The sequence below is a fragment of the Melanotaenia boesemani genome, chromosome 17 (genome assembly GCF_017639745.1).
Source record: "Melanotaenia boesemani isolate fMelBoe1 chromosome 17, fMelBoe1.pri, whole genome shotgun sequence".
Lineage (NCBI taxonomy): Eukaryota > Metazoa > Chordata > Actinopteri > Atheriniformes > Melanotaeniidae > Melanotaenia > Melanotaenia boesemani.
The window spans coordinates 8,341,206-8,357,536 of record NC_055698.1 but is presented as its reverse complement, the minus strand read 5'-3'; positions in this window follow the sequence as shown (position 1 = coordinate 8,357,536).

Here is a 16,331-nt window from a genome sequence, read left to right as displayed (position 1 = left end):
GGTGACAGTGATAGCAACTGTTTTTAGGGGATCTTTGTGCTTCCGTGCGGCCTTCTTGTCACAAACTGCTCTTGTGTTTATGCCATGCCTCCCTGGCTTGTGTTCATTTGAGGGAGTTGAAGAGCTGCATGAGACAAACAGGATGTCTGTAGGAGGACAGATGAGAAAAGGGGGGTAAATCTGACGAGGAAGTTTGTGTATGTGTGTGTATTAATCCCAGGAAGGACTTCCTCTGAATCCGAGCTGCCTGGGAGTTCTGTGGGAGTTCCAGGCATTGACACGGGAAAAAGCAGGGGAAAGGAGAAAGAAGAGAAGAAAGAGGGCAAGTGAGGTATCAGAGAGTGAGAAGGATCAAGGGCAGTGGCACTATTAAATCCCACTTCTAAAAGACACACACACACACACACACACACTCAGAGGAAAAACCACCCACACCGAAAGGCTGCAGGAACAACAGCAGCACTGGCGTCATTACGAGGTGATGACGGTGAACTAGTCTGAACCCACTGAGATACTTTGCCTCAATCAAAGCTACTCCAGACCTCTGACTGAACAAACACACCGTCTGACCCTGGCTGAGCAGTGAGTGCAATTAAACCTCAATGTTTGTTTTAATCCTCTACGTGTGGCAGGTGGGTGGGGGTCCTGACTCAGCACAATATTTAGAGATAAGAAAGCCAGTTATGTTTGTTTAAAATGAGGTGACAGAGAAATATGCTTATGTTGACATGAATAAGACCCAGAAGATCAACACCAAGCTTGACCTTGAAGGTAAAAATGTCATGAAAAGACAAACAAATCCTAAGAGTTTATTGGTTTTTCCTTCTCTCTTTTTTGGCTTTTGGGTCTCAAACATTGTATGTTTCTCCAAACAGACACATTCAAAAAGCAGTTCTGAAACAAGGTTAAATAAAAAAGGTACAATAATTAAACAGCGTGCAGTTTTACCAGTTTAGGTACTTGAAGCTGCTAATAAACAGAAAAGGCATGATATCAGCCAGAGTAGCAGAGCTAACCAAGACAGCTGCTAAATAATCAAACAAGAAACTTGCTTCATATGAGTCACTTACTCTAACGATCACCATGTGCAGGCATAAAAGTGTCCACATGTGCACTTGGCACCAGGACACTCTAGGCTGCAGTTCGATTGACTTTGTAGTCATCATCGGATTTGTGGCTGCATGTCTTGGACACTCGTGTGAAGAGAGGGGCGGAGCTGTCAACTGATCACCACCTGGTGGTGAGTTGGCTCAGATGGTGGGGGAGGACGCCGGTCAGGCCTGGCAGACCCAAGCGTGTTGTGAGGGTCTGCTGGGAACGTCTGGAAGAGTACTTTGTCATTAAGAGTTTTAACTCCCATCTCATCTCTCCGAGTGGGCTCTGTTCCATAATTCTATTGTTGAGGTGGCCAACCGGAGCTGTGGTTGCAAGGTCGTCGGTGCCTGTCGTGGCGGTAATCCCCAAACTCGCTGGTGGACACCAGCAGTGAGGGATGCCGTCAAGCTGAAGAAGGAGTCCTATTGGGCCTTTTTAGCCTGTGGGACTCCAGAGGCAGCCGATGGGTATGGGCAGGCTAAGCAGGGCACAGCTTTGCTGGTCACTAAGGCAAAAACTCGGGCATGGGAGGAGTTTGGAGAGGCCATGGAGAATGACTTATGGCTTTGAGAAGATTCTGGTCCACTATCCAGCAGCTCAGGAGGGGGAAGAAGTGCTCCATCAACACCGTGTACAGTGGGGATGGTGGGGCTGCTGACATCGACTCGGGATGTTGTGGTTTTGGTGGAGGGAATACTTTAAAGACCTCCTCAATCCCACCAACACAAGGAAGGAGAGTTGGGGGAGCCTGGTGTGGGCTCACCCATCTCTGGGGCTGAGGTCACTGAGGTGGTTAAAAAGCTCCTCAGTGGCAGGGCCCCAGGGGTGGATGAGATCCACCCAGAGTTCCTTAAGGCTCTGGATGCTGTAGGGCTATTTTGGGGATCAGACTCCTCAGCCTCCCTGGTAAGGTCTGTTCAGGTATCCTGGAGGGGAGGGTCTATCGGGTAGTCGAACCTCAAATTTAGGAGGAGCAGTGTTGTTTTCATCCCGGTCAAGGAACAGTGGACAAGCTCTACACCCTCTTCAGGGTCTTGGAGGGAGCATGGCAGTTTTCTCAACCAGTCTGCATGTGCTTTGTGGAGTCAGGGAAGGTGTTTGACTGTGGAGATATACTCCTGGAGTATGCTACATGGACATGCTACTTGGGTATTACACGGTAATGCAATCTCTGATAGACAACCTCTTGTTGTATAGTGCATGTTTCAATAATGAACTGTGAATATATACATAATTCATTCTTCAGAAATTTTTCACTATAGATGCATAGAGTCAAATTTTAACCGAAAAATTAACTGGAAGAGTGTGGCATGATAAAATGTTAATTAAGATAGTTAAGATCTGCTTTTTGAATGCAGTAGAAAGGAATTCACAGTGCATAAAGTCCTGCATGAGATGATTCAGCAGTAGTCTCAGGTATTTAGGGACTCTGGCTACAATTGGCATTGATAACAATTCATTGCAGATTCAAAAATTTCCATGTGGTTGTTTTTCTGCAAGAGTGGGCACAGTCAGTTTTTTCCTCACAAAAATCTACCCATATTACATTTAAGATTAAGTTTTTAAAACTGATGCAACATCGCCAGAATAAAAAACAAACTAACAAAAACAACAAGATTGATCAATTTTACCTGCCTGCAAGACAGCCGGAAGCTTACTTATAGTTCTGCTGTATGGGCTGATGTTTGCATCCAGTCAAAAAATAATAAACTATCCTAATTATCTCAGAAAGTCATGCTTATCAAAATGGTTGTCCAACATAGACCGCAGTATGCAGTGTAATCCCTTCATGTTGTCATAGCTTACAGGCTTGTCCCCTGGGAGGTTATGGCAGTTACTGGGCTGGTTATGAATACATTTATTATAGCCCCCAGAACAATGAAGGTAAACAAGCCACTACAGGCAATTTTAGGGGTGCACCCCCTAAAAACAGCATAAATTATAACCTCTTTGCAAATGCAAGCAATAGCACACTATTTTCCATGCAATGTGCCTCATTAGGTAAGAGATAACCGGTATACTGGCATAGGAAGGTCATCAGTCTGTAAAGATAAGAGTTATAATTTAGGCAGAAATTCTTTGGAGGTATAATATCTGAAAGATTAACAACTTGGAAAGTTCCACTGGAAGATGGTGCAGAGTTGTGTAATAGGAAAAACCCAATCCTTAAAAAGATTTGTTTTTTGTCTTTTTGAATTTCTCTTGCTCATTTTCAAACAGAATGGCAGCTGAACAGAAGCATTCATTTAAAATGAATCAATCTGGAAAAAAAAAGCTCTTTACAGTTTGATTGTGACACCTCACAGACATGTGGAGCCTGCCCTTAATGACTATAAGTAGGTAATGTTTGACTATAACCAGTCATGTTTCTCAGCAGAGTCTGTATTTTATATTATCTAATACTTAAAAATAGGGTGAAAAACCTTGTGAAAGTTCAAGTTGGTTCATCCTCTAATCCATCCCATAACTGGAGCCAAATCTCTAAATGATTTACCCCATGTGTCGTTGAACAAATGACTTTTTCCACCAGGAAGTCTTCAGAGCTTATGTAACCGGAAGAAACCACAACTGTCCTCTAATTAGAAAGGAAGAAAAGTTTGGCTGGTAAAATGCTGCGTAATAGATATACCAAACTCCCTCATGAATTCTGCCTCTCAAGTTCCTCATGACCATGTGTCAAGCAGAGCTCTGGATACCACACACATACCCACTCCATCATATGGCTGCTTACTCATCATCACAGCACCACATCAGAGTAGCCACATGCACAATACACTTGTCTGCAAGCCAAATGTAGGGAAACCACAGCAAGGGAACCAAAGAGACCACAGAGGCCCACCTCCCCAACCAAACCTCTTGAATCATAAACTATCACTGCTTCAGAAGTTTTGGTTCAGAGACTAACCATCACAGACTCTAACCCTGCTTGTAATATATTGTGTCCACCATGAAAGCATCTGCCAAGGAAAGGACAATGATGAAGAAAAACACCAATTTAACACTTATCCTCGGCACTTGGGTGGGAAATTAAAAAAGAATGATTTTTGATGCAGGAAAGAGCACCAGATATAAGCGCTGCGTGATTGTGAGATGTCAACAACTACGACAGGATTAATCAGCGCCTGCTACTTTCTCTCCCTAAACACTTCGGAGCCTGCGTGAACAACATTTTGCAAAACCAATTATCTCTTTTGAATAAAGGGTGTTCTCCTATCAAGAGTGAGACCACTTAAACAGGGTCAAATACAATTCGCTATCACGCCACTTTCAAATAACAGATCAAATTGTTGTCACTTCCATTTACCACAAAAATGTGTACCTACTAAATTGCACTACTGCCTTTGGTCGCTGACAACAGCTAATTGTAAATGTCAAAGTTATTCATGCACATCTCACTACGGTGCATGATTAAAAATCACCTATAGTTCTCAGCTGTGAGATCCAGAATGCTTCATGTAAAAGATGTAAACACATATTTGAGTGGAAGACAAGGTGTCTGGGAAGACGATCTCTATAAAAAAGCACAGATAACTGAGACAAACTTGTCTTTATGTGAATGAATCAGAAAGACTGCTGGCTCTGCCATGGGCAAACAGAGCCAAAAACAAGGAAAAACAAAAGCATAAATTTAGATTTTCTCTTTTTTGGGGGGATTTTCTGTTATCTCTGTTAACCCCATGTCTTTGTCCTGGACAGGGTGTGTGCCTGTGTGTGTGTGTACGTGTGTCTGCACACATGTGACAATGATTTGTTTTCTCTCATGACCATGATTAGAGGTTGTCAGCCATGCTTTTACCAGAGCTGATGGGTAATTTCACTCCATAACATGCTTTAGAGTTGACGGCTAGATTGGCACAAAAATGCAAGTGTGCACACACACACATAAAACATATGCACACACACACTTGAGCACACAACAGTACACTCGCTCAGCACCACATACACACCGATAAGACAAACAAATCAAGTGCCATGTCTATTAGAGTGGACTAATCAACAAGGGCTACATGTTCTGTCACAACTCACACAAAAACATTATGGATAATTTGTGTCTATAACATTGCACGCAATTATTCCTGCATACATTCCTGTGTGTATGGCATTTAATGAGCCAAGCTAATTAAATATGGAAATTAATGACATACAAAGGAAATAGGGAAAAGCACAATCCTGATGCATTTGAAGAAGCCGCTAAAAGCAAAAAATGACATTAGGGACTTGGGGGGGGGGGGGGGGGGGGGGTTCTTCCTCTAAGGAGTCTATTAACAAACACAGTGGTTAGCCCTGACAGAAACCACAAACTATTAGTTATTCTCAATACAGTAATGAACATCTCTTCGCACTTTCCATGAATTATAAGAAATATGAAAAAGTACACTCCTGTTGAGTTCCTGTGTTGCTAATGAGATGCTGCACATTGTAGCAGTAAATCAACATGAATCACTTTAATTACACCTTGTGCTACAGTTTTCTGCAGCGCTACATCAGAGCTTCATACCGCTGTTGCATGCTGTGGGTAGATTCATCAGCAGTTGTGCAGTGACTCAGTCTTGTTCAGCATGAACTGCTACTGCCACTTGCTTTCCTTTCAACACATTCTTCTGCAAATGTCGTATGAGATGATGGGAATCTCAGCCTCAATCAAAGAGGTCTTTCATGGGGAAACAAGTCATCACATCAGGCTGTATGTAGTAAGCACCCAACTGAGGGTGCTTTCTTGTGTGTGTATTTGCACGGCGAGAGCCCTCCAGATAGACAGGGTCACGAGCAGTTTACAGACGGCCTGACTCCATCCCAAAAAAACACAGACTTGCCCCGAGACATAAGCTGGCCCAAGGGTGTATAGGCTCTGCCTGAAGCAAAAAGAAGTTAAAAGAGGGTAAAGTTCATCCTTCCTGAGGGAAGAACCTGAGAGGCTGCCTTGAGGACTACCAACCGTGACCTGCAAATGCAGGTTGAAACAAAAAAACACAACGCTCTTGACTTTCAAGTCGTCACCTTGGATAAATTCCCAAGTCATCAACTCTGTGAAAACAAACTGTCATCTGTGTCACCATTGACCTTTTTTCCTCCTGATATTACAGCTGATGTCACTCTCCCCCCCCCCCCCCCTGCTCCTCTTTTTAAATCTCTCCTCTCTTGTCTCATCCTGGAAAGAGGAATGATGGAGGAAAGAAGTGAGGGTGTTGGAGGGGTTTAGCAAGTCCATGTAAGCTTCTCCCATAGGCCTTACTTAATTTCTCTTTATGTTCCCATCCGTCCCATTTCTTTCTCAGTCTTTTTTTTTATTTATCCCAGACTTTTTTTTTCTTTTTTTTTTAAACCGTATCTCCTTCTAGTGTTTAGTGCTCTTTCCCCTGCAGCAGAACATACTGGAGAGCAGCAGATATGTTGTATAGTTAAAAAAGAATAATCCCTGACTTCTCTTTAGGATCTGCTTATAAATATTTTGAAACAGGAAAATCCATTTGTTGCAAATAAATTTGCACAATTCGTAGGCTATTTTTCATTTAGGCTTTGGTGAACATTGACTTTCCAGTGTGCCCCAACAATAATAAGTCCCTGAGCCAGAAGTCAGTGAAATCAATACAAGTTATGGAAGTCAGTCAAGTTTTTTTCAGCTTTGATGCTTAGATGAGTCTTCTCTACTACATAGCTGAAGATTGTCTGATCCAGGAAAAAAATGTAGTAATCCTTTTTGATTGACATATTTCTACAAGCTACTTTATCGACATATTGACGGTCTGCTGTAATTCTGTCAAGTTCATCGGTTTAAATATAAAATCTGAAATGAATAAAAATTTAACTGGCTGAGTTGGACTAGTGAACCTGATATGATGCAATAAGCTGGAGTGGAGCCTGTTGGAGTGGTTGGAACAGGCTGTACAGCAGTGTTACAGAATGAAGCTTCCTCCTTCACAAACTATCTTTGGCTTCTGCAGGCAACAACTTACTTTAACCTCAAAACAGATTAAACGAGTTTAATTTTGGCATGACTTTAGAAAGGGTTAAATTGGAGCTTGATCTATCAATATGACATAATATTTTGTCAATTTAAATATCAAACAGATCTTACTGGGATCAGATATCATCCCATGACATTCAACAGTTTTCGAAAGCAAGCTGTGTCTGTGAGATAAGACCATTGAAGATTAGCTCAGATACTCTAATGGCAGCAGCAGTATTAGATACAGAGAACAAATTATCTGTGTATTCACAGCAGATGTTCAAATGTTCGAAAATAAAAACATTACTTTTCTTTTTTATCACTGGAATGCAAACAAAATGTTTCACTGATAAGCAAAGGTCTACCTCAGGAAAATCATCCTGTTATGAAAGTGGTTTTTAAAGGTATTTTGACTTAAGAAAGATGTGCCATACTGGGTTTACTAGATGCCACAATGCAAAGAAAAGCTGGAGACACAAACAAGACTTAGTATTTTGTAGTTCTGTTTGTTCTGCCATGCTAGTCTTAGTAGTTAGCTGGGTAGCTGGTGTACTACTAATAAGCTAAGTCCTATAATAATATTTTTTAGCAGCTGTGAAAAAGCAGCATTCTGTTGTGACAAGGCCTTTAGGGCCTTTGTTATTGGGACCAAAAACCAATAAGTGATTGGATTTCAAGAGACTAAAGCAGAGGTCGAGTTTGGTGCAGCTTATCCACTTGAACTGGCTTCGAGAGTATCCCCAGTGGGCTGTTTAACAATTTGGCTGATGTTTTAGTTGGAAAAAAAATAAAAGGGCTATTTTGACTATTATAGCACCACTTAAAGGGGTATTTTGGGTTTTTTCTTTAAAGTGGCATTGTGTAAAGTGTTTGAGTTGTCAGTGCTTAAATACAGAAGCTGGAGCTTTCTTAATTTGGAGCATCAAAATGTTTCCTGATGGATGAGTTAAGCTCATAGCTATTCAGAGGCAGGTATGAAAAGAGAGAACATATTTGCTATCTAAACAACTAAAACTTAAAATATTTTGCAGCAATTTGAATCTGTACTTTTATGTGTGTATTTTTACAATGCATTAAGTTTATATCAGAGTTTCTTGAATTGGGATGATGGCATATGGTCTTTGGTTGTGGAACATTCTTATAATATTGATGATTTTGCAATGGACATCAAGCCATGTTGCTAGACAGATGTTCTGCATAGTGATCAAGGCAATAACTTTCTGATGCAAAAGTGCACATCTCTGCAACCACAAGGTCTATCTGAATATTTCTTGAAAAGGAACATTTGTGAGATTTATTAGATGTGTGATTATTAGTTTATGTTACTGGGGAGAATAAATGAAGATGGTACATATCACAAATGAATCAAGTTTTAGAATTGCTGAAAAATAAATAATTAATTAATTAAATCTTTATTTGTATAGCACTTTTAAAAAACAAGGTTTACAAAGTGCTGAACAACACACAGCAAAGTAAGGTAATAAAATCAACAGAGAAAAGACACATGCATGAGTACATTTTGAAAATAAATAAAGTAAATACAAATGTTATAAAAAAGCCAGTCGATAAAAGTGTGTTTTAAGAAGTGACTTAAAAGATGAAACTGATGGTGCCAGCCTTATCTCCTCCGGCAGGTCGTTCCAGAGTCGAGGGGCTCGGACCGAAAAAGCTCGGTCACCTCTGGTCTTGAGTTTTGACCCCGGCACAGCTAAAAGGGACCTGCCTGAGGATCTAAGCCTGCGGGGAGGCACGTAGGGTGTCGGTAACTCTGTAATGTAGCAGGGTGCCAGACCTAAACGAGCTTTAAAAGTAATCAGTAAAACTTTAAAATCAATTCTAAAATGTACAGGGAGCCAGTGCAGCGAGGCTAAAAGAGGGGTCATATGTTGTCTTCTGCTAAAACCAGAAACACTTTCAAGATGAATGTGAACATTTCTTTAAGAATGATTCAACTGGAATTCTAAATCTATCAAATCACTGTACAACATGTGAACATTATCTCTGCAGACAACTCTGATGAAGTGAAGGAGAGAAAAATTAATGAGGTTTTAGTACAGATGCTTCAGGCAAGGTCTCCAACATTGCCATTTAGGTCCAGTTCTATCTCAGGTTAAACTCAGAGCACTCCCAAACCTGTCTCCATCAGGTGATACACTGACTATTTATAAGTACTACACACAGCCCCACTTAAAATAATAATGATGGTTAACATGGATACATTGCCTCGACACAGGTATGGCTGTGAAACATCAAGATTATAGCAGGTTGAAAGGATGCCACCACTTGAAGCTATTTCCTTATACCAAATTGTCAAAGGTAAAAAAAAAACAAAACAAAAAAAACATGATATGGTCTGGCTTCACAAGAAAATAAACTTGCAAACAGAATATTGAGAAAAAAAAAAAATGTGTAAAGACTCAAAAAAATGTCATTAAAAAGTAGCTAATGATTTCCGGCAGGTTCATTTTGTTATGTCCATGAGAAGTTCCCTAATCAATCTTCAAAGAAAATGTGGAGAAGGGTCTTTTTTTTCCTTTAATGTCAGAAAAAAAAATGCAATCATTAGTGTGTTTCTTGTTATCTTGGTCTTTAACCATGCTTTCAAGACAGCTCTTCTTCTAAGCTGCCACTGTAAAAGGTAGGCCTCTTTGGACATCTTTCCCTCACTCCCCTTTTTGCTAATAAACACACACAAAACACACACGTGCTAACTGATTAAAAACATCACAAACTACTCACATTTGCATCGATAGCAAAAACAAGCAAAATGAAAGGAAAAGTTATTACCACTATAGCTTTCAGTCTGTCAAAACACAGGCCGCTATATATGCTAATTAGCTATTTAACATGAATGTCTAATTAATGGTATGCAAATGAGACACTGCCATTATTGGACCTGTGTGATATAGGGATGGACGTGGTATTGAAAATCCTGAAGAAAACAAACATTCACTGCTGACGCTGAGGAAATCAATTTGGTTAATTGTCAAATATGCAAACACGCAAATTGAAGTCACACACTGCTGTGACCAAGGCACCTACCCATTGTCCCTGGAGCATAGGAGCGAGAACTGACACAACCACAAGCACAAATACACAAGCACACTCTCCTCTTATCTCATCAGCCCTTTAATGTTGTTGGTATTCACTGTGCTGTCCTCTGACACAATGCACGCCACTAATTACCAATTCCCTTGATAAGAGCATTGCCCGTAGAATACATGCCAGAGGATGAAGAGTCTGCCTGCTATTGAAATTTCCAACTATACACCACTTTGAAAATTGGCTTTCAATCAACAAAGCGTGGACTGCTCAACTCTGCCACATTTACCTCTCAGCCTGGGCAGCCTTTTTACAATGGCTCACAGAAACAGCTGCCATCTAGCTTAGCTAATGACAGTAGACAAATACCTGAGAGTCTCTTTATGAAGTGTAGAACATTCTCATTCCCCCCACACAAGGATGTCTGGCTGCGCTCTGAACTGTATCACCTTGCAAAAGACCATAAAGCATTCATCAACAAGTCAAAAACAGGAAAAGTCACCGCAACATTGGCTTTCTCCTTCACTCACTGTAACTAAGAAGAAGATGAAGTGCAGAAAGACTAGGCATCACAAAAAAGATTTGTTTTCATTCCTTTCTTTATCCTTTCTTTTTTTTGTGAAAGTTAATTGAATTTGTATGTTAATGAGGGCTGTGCATAGCTAACGAGCTCAGTGTGCGACCCATTAACACATTGAATGATTGTTATGCCTGGAGCAAGAATCGCCTATAGGAGCTCAAAACACCAAGACAAAGAGCCAATCTGAATATATTATATATTCATTTACATGTTCTTTGACATTACATACATGTTGCATTGATATTTGTCCCTGAGTTCCTTGGCTGCTCAGAGGGTAGAAGGTAGAGATACACAAAGAAAATGGACAGAAATATGGACTATTAAAAGCACTGCATATAGCAGAAAACAGTACAAGAGATAGAAAACTAGTGTGGTCATTCACAAGTCCTGAGAATAATTAGCAACTTATTCAGTGACTACTTTAGCTCAGTGATGAAGTTCCCACCTTGTTGAAAAGGAGAAATGGCGTGATTCAGTTGCTCTTCCATCACCATGACAATGTGCAAAGTACAGTGAGATTTCTCAAGTATCAGGATGAAAATGGCACTTCTTTAAATAGCTGCTACTTGCAACAAGAAAGAACAACTTACGGATCTCCATCTATGCCTCACAGTCATTCATTTCTACCACCGGTCTTATAAAGACCATCACATTTGAAAGCAGAGATAATATTCCATTAATTATCATACTTGGACAACTGTGCATTAAAAAAAAAACCGACATAAATTTAAAAGAGAAAAGAACTGTCTTGTACAATTAGCATGGCTGATATTTGACTAAAACATCAGAGGATCAGATGAATGATTTAAGTATTTGTTTAAATCCCTTTGAAAATGTGATCGCTTTGTATTCATCACACAAGTAGAATTTCCTACATTTCTGCATTATGTTAAACCTTAATGTACATAAATAAATTCCAGTTGGTGGTTCATTTGAAAAGATAAATAATCCAGTATAACATGCCTATGTGTGGCAGAAACATTTGAACTTTTGCTTTCGGTACCTGATGTAACCCCCTTTAACAGCCGTTGCATATACAGATGTAACTCCCTTTAACAGCCGTTGCATATACAGTCCAACACATTGGTTGGGACAACCTGTCACCAGTCCTGCGTAAAAGAGTTTAGCTCTGAGATGTTTTTTGGCTTCTTCACATGAACTCACTTCTAGTCCTTACACAACAACTCTAATGAATTATGGTTGGGATTTTGACTTTGCTAAACCACTGTTCTTATTTGACTGTTCTTTGATGGAACAAATTTAACACTTAGGATTGTTGTCTTCCTGCATGATCCACTTACTGTTAGTGCTTCTCTTCTATTTTCCTTTAAAGTTCAGTGGTATAACTCATTCCTACAAGCCATCTTGACTTCTGGAATTAAGTGCTAATTCCACAGGTTCACAGTCATTTGCCTGTTACATATATGAAATATTATATAGTTTCCTGAATAAATAAGGTAACAAGCAGAGTATTTGTTTCTTCTACTTATATTCATTCTGATTTTACTTATTGGAATTGTGTTAACCCTCCTGTTATGTTCATTTGGCAGGAACAGCAATGACGTTACCCAAAATTATCCAAAAGATGTCCGAAACCAAAAAAATCCTAACAAGCATTGTTAATATTTCATTACGAACTCCATTACTAACTATTCTATCAATATTTAGTGCAATGGTTTTCCTTACCTCTCACAGGTAATGGTTCAATTAGAATAATTCACTCGTTTTTCATTAAAAAATACATGTTCAATCTAAATGTGTTTTGTCCAGCTCTTTCCACTTCTCCCCAAAAACACGCATCGCTTCTAGATTAGACATTTCCAGAATGATTTTCTGTTTTGAATTAGGAATTAGGCATGACCAGGTCAAAAGCTGACTTGATGTCTGTCACACGAGTCATTGCCATTCTTGGAGGAATAGAAGTATCAATTCCGTCATCTGGTTCAAAAGCAGAATCATTCAGAATTTAGCTCAAGATAGTCTTCATCTTCAGACACACCTCCTCTATTTCACTATCATGATCAAAGATGACTTCCAGAGCCTCCTGGACTGTCATGTTTTTGCTTTTGCTGCTCATTTTGTAAAGGTCTGCCTGACACAGTTTCCACCGGGTGTGTGTGCGGCATGTTACGGCTGCGCCGTGGATTTCGCTGCTATTCGCGGCCGTTTTAGTCAATGGTTTGGTTTCCACCGGGCGTGCCGCAGCGCATATTAGAAGTGTTCCATAAGTGCATGGTTGTGGAGCTCAGCTAAATTTACGCGGCAAGTCTGTTTTTGACGCGTCACTGCATTCTCCACTCTGCAGTTCTCCACTCCTCCTGTGATTTTGTGATCTCGCAGATCCTTTTAGGTGGACTGCACTCGCAGGTGCTCCACACCTGACACGCTCTCAGTAAAAATTGACGCGCCACGAAGGTCGGAACAAAACCATGGTGCAGCCGTGTCAACTAAATGTGTTCTCGTGAGAACATAACACACCTGCACCTCTCTCTCTGTGTGTGTGTGTGTGTGTGTGTGTAATTGGGGTGAAATATGTCTGACCGTTGCAAAGAAAGAAATAATCTGACATTTCTGACACCCTTTTACCCCCAGTTTGACTGCTGGGTCAAACTGACCCGAACAGTATGTGATATAAACATGTAGGGAGTGGTTGCAAATATCTGAGATGAACCATTTCATTTTATATATTGATTACACTAATTAAGGCGAACAGAAGAAGTTTCATACTGAAAAAATACTTTTACCTACTATACTAAAATACTTCAAGTACTTTTAAACTTTAAACTGGTCAGTATAACATAACAGGAAGGTTAAAACATGACTGTTTAAGTTAAGTAGAAATAGAGTAGATTTTGCATAGTAAAAAGAAGTCAAGCATCACTGTAACTCAAACTTTACCATGCCACTGGTTAGACTGCAACTGACTTTATGTTCCACAAACATAAATACACCACTTATGAGTAGTTCCCAACTCTTTCTTCACACTATTTATTTCTCAACTTTTTTTGTGTTGAAATATAAAACTTCCACTTAGGCAAGTTGCTCTATTTACTTATTCTTCTTTAAGTTTGGGCAAACCTAAAAACCAGAAGTAAACACAGAAAAAAAAAAAAACATCATTTTGCACTTTTACCTTGTAAAATACTTGCAAAAAGGCATAGACCCCTGATCTGAAACAAGTTGCTCCTTCATTTTATGGGTTACCATCGTAATGCGTGTCAACAACAGTGATTGCCTTTCCTAAAAAATAAAATAATAATAATAATAAAAAAAAAAAACTTAGATATTGGTTACTAAGCACAATTACTGCAGTTTTCCTCAATACATTAACACTATGTAACAGTAAATAACAATAACAAACTTAACTACAGATCCAAAGTAGTAGTACTTAACATTCCTACACATCAGAATGTTAGCCTCAAATGAAGGCTGCTGGTTACGCATTCTTTGTGGCCTCTTCTCTCCCAGAATTCATTGCGCACAAGATGGTGGCGAATGAGCTACTGAGCTCAGAAGAGTATGTTTTAGATTTCAATCAAGTTTTGCTGAGAAAAAAAAAGAGTACATTTTTTTTAACTACATCTTGTAGAAACGTAACATGCTTATTTAATGGTGACATTAAAATTCTGTAATATTTGATATTCGTAGATTTTTGATGGGTTAATGAATTTAATGAACCATTTTCTTATGTGTTTTGGCCTCAACTAAAAAAGATAAGCAACCAGAAGTTATTATTCTCTTTAATGTTTTGTAAAATAACCGTAAATGGGTCAAACAAGCAGTGTAGAGCCTTTATAGATTGTGAGTCATCTCAAGAGAAGTCTAGATTTTTCAAGGGCCACATTAAAATTCCTGAATTAATCTAATTCATTTTATGTACTTAAAATGCTCTGGTAATTATTAGAACTGTGACTTTCTCATGCGTCAAATGTAAAAGGATCTTTTATAGACCATATGCTGAAACATAGAACTGACTCACTATTCTCACTCCCATGTGATGGTGTCATTGGGACTGGACTCCTGCTATTGGATGATTGCATAAGGCCACTGCAGCAGAAGGAGTGCAAAGAAACTACAAGCCTTATCATAGTTGCTATACCACAAAAGTCTAAACATTTTTGCTTTGCTGAGGTTTTATTCATATTGCAGAGACAGGCTAATCAGCAAAGGCTGTCATAATGCACGAACTCAAGGCACATCAAACAGAATGCTGTACATGGAAAGTTCAGATCAACCTGGATGTATCATTCATTCCTCTGCTTCTTTATCTCACGCACTCCTCCAATGCTGGCTCAGCAGTTATATAAATTTACTGTGCATCCACTGACTGTGCCTAACTCCCACCCAGCTCTCGCTTTTCCAGCTTAATGGCCAAGTGTGTATGTATTGACACAGCTCCTCAAGCTACACAGCAGTTCGAGGGCACTGCAGTCCAGCTGGGGGTGAGTCTAATGATAAGGTTAATGAGGGTGGCAGGGACTCAGGCATGCTTCCATGGGCTATTACAGGAAGAAAAGAAGAGGAGGAAAAAGTAGGAATACACATGAAAGGTCAAAAAAGTGAAACAGAGGACAGAATATAATAAAAGAAAATAAATAAAAAAAGAAGGAAGTGGTTGTAAAAGGAATGATATGAGAAGAGGGAAAAGGAAATGAGTGGAGGAAAACCTAAGGAATGGGGTAAGGACGATGTGGTCGGAAGACATGAGAAGGGTATAGAGGAAAGATGTGAAAAGAACAGGAAGAAGAAAGAAATTAAGAATAATAAAAATGGAAGAAAAGCACAAAAGGAAAATAATGGATGAGAAGGAAAAGGAAGGGAAATGAGATAAGGGAAAGGAGAGGACAAAGAAATGGACACACACATGCTTAATCCTCCTCATTGACTAAATACCCCATGATGCATGGCTTCCCTTTTTCTACTTGTGGTTTATTTTACTGGGTGAACAATAGAATTAATAACCACATGCGTTACTTAATCATCAGCCCAGTTGCTGGTAAAGAAGTGGTCATGCTTCCAGCTAGATGCTGGCAGTCACACCCTTAGGCTGGAATAGGCAAACACACACACACACACACACACACACACACACACACACACACACACACACACACACACACACACACACACACACACATTGCTCACCATGCATTCAGTGCACATGCCTCTGACCAGACAGCCCAGTAGGTGTAAATCCTCAGCTGACAGACATATCGGTGTCCGAGCAGAGATTAGCCTATTTCCTTCTTTAGTCTGGAAAAAGCCCTGAATCAGCTTCAGAATACTGCTGATGCTCATCTCTAATAGCCTAATCTGCACTAAACTGTCATTTTGTGCACGTGTGAACATGCGTGAGCCTAAAACTGCCTCTTTTAGATTAACCTCACGGTTTCAGTGAGGGCTTGTGGATGTGTGCTTCAGCTTTTGCCAAAAAGTCTGTACTGTAAAAATAGCTTAAGCTACGGATCAAACCAATGGAAAGCATTCAGGGATTTTCTTTTTATCATCTTTTCATTTCAATTCATTATTCTGGTTTTTAGCTGATGCTCATATCCAGAGAGGATTAAGATATGCAGAACTATGGAATGAGCTTAGATTATCAGAAAAGTTATTAGCAACCAAAAGTGCAAAGGACAAAGTTCAGGTTATGGGTGCTCTTTAAATATC